We start from the raw sequence: 5,557 nt of genomic DNA, 5'->3' as shown, positions 1-5,557 counted from the left end.
GCTCATAACCTCTAACTTTTTTTAATTATAGAGAAAACACATATTTACTATGTAAAATTTATATGTTGCAGAAACAACCCCTTTCATGACTACTATTATTTTCAGAATGGAAAATAAGATTGACATTTATGTGTTGAACTTTATGTGATTTCCATGCATTATCTGATTTAACCCTTAGACAACCAAATGAGAGAAATAATATTGTTATTTTTATTTCACAGATAAAGGAATGAAAACTTAGTGGGATTAACCTGCTCATCATCACAGTTAGACACTGGCAGAGGTAGGATTCAAACCCTGACTTCATAATGACTCATAGGCTGAGATTGCCTAGCTCATTAATTTTCTTCTCTATGTATGCTAACATCAATTATGATCACAATTTTATTTATTTATTTATTTTTAAAGATCTTTATTTTATTTATTTATTTTTATGTGGTGCTGAGGGTTGAACTCAGTGCCTCTTGCATGCAAGGCAAGCGCTCTACCACTGAGCTACAACCCCAGCCCACAATCACAATTTTAAAATATGGGGTTATACATCCATACTCTATTTAATTATTCATTCATCCATTCATGTTCCATGTAAGTAGTTTATTTGTAGAAGAATTTCAAGAAACTGGAGTGGGGGGACTACAGAGTAAATTAGGCAAGGAAGTAAAACCAATGCAATGGTGAGTTACCACACTGGGCAACTGGGGCTCAATCCACTGGAGAACCTCTAAGGAATTATGTAGAATGTGTTTCTGAAATGTGTACCTGAGACATGCCTTGTCTAGTGCTCTCAGCACTCATCGGTTAAGGGAGGTGCTACCTCCTTTGTATTTTCAGCATTGAGCCTGTACCAACCAGTATGGTGTATGGAGTATGTACCTGAGAGACCCCAGGACAGATGTAAAAGATGCTTAGTACATGGGCTGGGGTTTTAGCTCAGTGGTAGAGCACTTGCTTTGCATGCATGAGGCGCTGGGTTCGATCTTTAGCACCACATAAAAAATAAGTAAATAAAATAAAGATATTGTGTTCTATTTAAAAAGAAAAAAGATGCTCAGTACAGTCAGAGGGAGTTACTGTCAGGCATATCTGCCCACAACTGGTAATGCATCCACATAATTAAAAACTTAAATCATAATTTACATATGTCTTTCTGATGACCTCTAGTCACTCAGTCCTCTTCCCCAGGGGCAATTTTTATTATTTTTATTGGAGTATTATAATTATACATAATAGTGGTATTCATTAGGCATATTTGTACATACACATAACAATTTGATCCATCTCCTTCCCCAGAACCTCCCCTCCTGCCTCCCAGAATCTACTTGCTCTATTCTACTGATCTCCCTTTTATTATTATTATTAATATTATTATTATTTTAATTAATACATTATCATTATGTGTATAAGTGGTATTCATTCTCATATATTTGTACAGGGACATAGCGTAGTTCGATAGATTTCCTTCCCCAGTACTTCCTCATGCCCCACCCCCAACTTCCCTCTCAATCATCTTTCTCTACTCTCTTGGTCTCCCTCCTATTTTTGTGAGATCCCCTCGTGGCATTTTTTATTTGTACTTTCCTGTACATTTTTTCCCCCAAATGAAGCCCATGTAAATGCTTAGTAAAATGTGTATTCTTAATATTTTCCCTTTCTTTGAGCCATTGAAGAGGTATGGGACAACACACTGTCTATTGGAACATGCTTTTGAAGATTTCTGTTTATGATTGGGCACACACCAATAAACCCAGCAACTCAGGAGGCTGAGGCAGGAGGATCACAAACTCAAGGTCAGACCCTGCAATTTGGTAAAATGAGAAAAGTTATCATGTGGGCTGGGGTTGTAGCTCAGTGGTAGAGCACTTGTCTTGAAAAAAAAAAAAATATATATATATATATAAAGAAAAATTATCACTTGTTTAGACCTATATTTTGTAACTCTCAGTGAATATCATCTTTCCAAAATTTTATAAAAAATAAAGAAAGGAAGGAAAAAGGCCTGGGCATGTAGCTTAGTGGTAGAGAACCCATGAGTTCAATCCCCAGTACTGAGAGGCAGGATGTAATGGCTAATTTGAATTGTCAACTTGATTGGATTAAGAGATGCCAAAGATTAAGAGGTTTATGAGTGTTTTGATGAGGATGTGTCTGTGAATGATTGATATGTGGGATAGACAACTGAAATGCAGACCCTACCTAAGTGTGGGCAGCACTGACCAATAGAATGATGGCTTGGATGGAATAAAAGTTGGAAGAATAAGGAAGGACCAGCAAATGCAAGCTCATTCTTCTTGAACTGGTTCTTGATTGCAGCTGTGATCATCTGAGGATATCGGACCCTGGCTTCTTCACTTTTCCAAAGCGAATTCTGATAATGGTTCACCACAAGGCTTAGGTCTCAGGCTAGGATAGCACTGTTGATCCATTTTGTTCGGGGCTTCAGGCTCTTGGACTATGCAGCTATTGGTTCTTCCAGCTCTCCAGTCTGCAGATGGCCATTGTGGACTATCCAGCTTCTGGTGACATAAGCCAACCTAATTAGTCCCCTTTTAAAAATTATATTTCCTATTGATTCAGTTCCTCTAGAGAACCCTTACTAATAGGGGACAAAGAAAAAGATGTCTTTTTATGCATCTTTTTTCTTTTTGTGGTACTGGGGGTTGAAGCCATGGGTGCTCTACCACTGAACTACATCCCTCAGCCCTATTTATTGATTTTTTAAAATTTTTGAAAAAGGGTATAACTAAATTGCCTAGGCTAACCTTGAACTGGTGATTCTCCTGCCTCAATCTCCCAAATAACTGGGATTATAGGTGTGCACCACCATGTCTGGCTCTATTTATGCATCTTGATAATTACATATGTGTATGTTTAGAAATTCTTCTTCTTTGGAATGACTGTGTAGTATTTCATCTGTGACTATATCCAAATTTAGGTGACCAGTCATTCCACTGGTGACATAGATATTTTCAATGACAATTTTATCGAGGTATGTATATATACAGTGAAATTCTCTAAGTGGGCAGTACTGTGAATTTTGGTAAACATTACATAGTCATGTAACTATAATTCAGGTAAAGAACAGTTCCACCACTCCAAACTCCTGAGTATGCCTTTGGAGACAGGCCCCTGTGCTTATCCCAACCCCTGGCCTCTACTGATCTGCTTTCTGTCCCTATAATTTGCCTTTCCAAGAAGTCATATAAATAGACTTATACAGATGAACCTTTTTGGATCTGATTTCTTTCATTGAGTACAATGCATTTAATATTTATCTATGTTGTTGCATATATGAGTGGTTGATTTCTTTTTATTACTGATATTCCATTGTATGGATATACCAGTTTCTTTCCACAGTCAGCAGTTGTAAGACATTGGGCTGTTCCAAATTTGGGGCAATAACAAATCTGATATTATTGGGCACTGGTTTTTGTATGAACATAAATTTTAATTTCTCTTGGGTAAACAATACTTTTATTCTCAGACTAGGACTACTGGGTTGTGGGGTAAATGCATGGTAACCTTAATAAGCAATGCCAAACTATTTTCCAAAGGGGTTATTCTACTTTGTTTTCCCTCTAACAATATGTACAACCTCCCCAGCACTTGTCATTGTCTTGTTTTTATTGTAGCCATTCTGATAGGCATGTGCAGTTTTTTTGTCTACTCTAAATAGTGCTACCATGAATATCCTTGTACATATATTCTTTGTAGCTAGGTGTGAATACACCTGTGAGATACAGGCTTAGAACTAGAACTGAAAATCAAAGGGTGTAAAGGTAATCTGATTAGATCTTGTTGAGCAGCCTCTGAGAAGGCAGTACCAATGTACCCACCTACCCACTAGGTACGGCAATGCCGGTATTCTCACCTCTTACCATAGAGTATATTCAGTTGAATACATGTTTTTACGGAAACTTTAGACGATTGCTGTGTGAACATCTATTCCATAGGGTTGCTGAGGATGACCTAACATGAAGCTCCTAGGGCATGGCCTTCTTCACAGTGACATTGCATGTTGATTATTGTCTGATTGCCACTCACAATGTCATCATTGTTTGCCTCCCTCTCTGAGTTGCTCATCAGTATATTTAAGAGTGCTTTTATCTGAAGAGCTCAAATGTTTCACCTATGGGATTTAAGTAAACCTCATAAATCTCCTCAGATGCTGGTCAGAAATTCAGCCACTATGACTTTATTTTATTTATTTTTTTTCAATAAATAAACTTTATTTGTTTAGAATAGTTTTAGGTTCTCATCAAAAGTACATAGTTAGCACTCCCTACCACACAGAACTTTTCCTCACTATCAAAATCCCTCATCAGAATGGCATTTGTTATCATTAATTAACCTACACTGACATACATTATCACCCAAAGTCCATAGTATACATTAGGGTTTACTCTTAGTGTTGTAAACTCTGAGGGTTTTGATTGATGTACAATGACATGTTTCCATCATTGTAATATCATAGAGAATAGTTCACTGCTCTAAAAATCATTTGCATTCTGCCTATTCATCCCTCCCACCCCCTAATCTCTGACAGCCACTGATCTTTTTACTGCCTCTAGTAAAAAGGACATGATTCTATACCTTTTCATAGAATGTACTATAGTTGGGATAATACAGTATATAACATTTTCAGATTGGCTTCTTTTAGTAATATGTATCCAAGTTTCTTCCATATCTTTCATGTCTTGATAACTCATTTATTTTTAGGGCTAAAAATGGTTAGCATATACCTCAGTTTATTTATCCATTTCCCTACTATGTTAGTCAGTTTTCTATTACTATAAGAAATACCTGAAAAAAAACCAAACAAACAAAAAAGAAATAACTGAAATAATCAACTTAAAAGGAAGAAAGTTTTATTTTGGCTCACTGTTTTGAAAGTTTCAGTCCACAGTTGATTGGCTCTGTTCCTTTGGGGCTTGTGATGAGGCAACATGTCATCATGGGAGCTTTTGGCATATGAAGCTGCTCACCTCATGGTATCCAGAAAGCAAGGGAGAGCATGCAGGAGTGAGCATGAGTCCAGCATCACCCAATCCTCTTTAAAGGAATGCCCCAAATGACCTAAAGCCTCCCACTAGGCCCCACCTCTTAAAGGTTCCACCACGGTCTTCAGGGGACACTTATCCAAACCATGGCACTTACTTAAGGACAATTTGGGTTGCTTTCAAGTTTTGGCAAATTAATATAGATGCTATACACATCTGTGTGCAGGTTTTTGTGTGGACTTAAGTTTCAATTCAATTGGGTAAATACAAGGGAGTTTGGTTGTGGATTATAAGTTAAGAGTATCAAACTACCTTCCAAAATGGCTATCCCATTTTGCATTCCCACCAGCAATAAATAAGAGTCCTTGATGGATCCACATCCTTGTCAGAATTTTTTGCTTCAAGTGTCTTGGATTTTGGCCATTCTGACACTATGCTGTGGTATCTCACTGTTGTTTTAATTTGCAATTTCCTAATGACATATAATGCTGATCACGTTTTCATTTGCTTACTTGCCATCTGTGTATCTTCTATGATAAGGTGTCCATTGAAGTCTTTTA

The 5,557-nt window shown here is 37.2% G+C and overlaps 1 non-coding gene across 1 annotated transcript; it reads right to left on the bottom strand.

The window, feature by feature from the left end:
* Positions 1–433: 433 nt before the first annotated feature.
* Trnaa-ugc (transfer RNA alanine (anticodon UGC)) lies at positions 434–506 on the bottom strand. Its single transcript has one exon. It is a non-coding gene; the product is annotated as a tRNA-Ala (tRNA).
* Positions 507–5,557: the final 5,051 nt, after the last annotated feature.

Source organism: Callospermophilus lateralis, chromosome 3 (assembly GCF_048772815.1).
Source record: "Callospermophilus lateralis isolate mCalLat2 chromosome 3, mCalLat2.hap1, whole genome shotgun sequence".
Classification (NCBI taxonomy): domain Eukaryota; kingdom Metazoa; phylum Chordata; class Mammalia; order Rodentia; family Sciuridae; genus Callospermophilus; species Callospermophilus lateralis.
The sequence above is the reverse complement of the archived record's forward strand: the minus strand, read 5'-3'. Positions and strand labels throughout refer to the sequence as shown.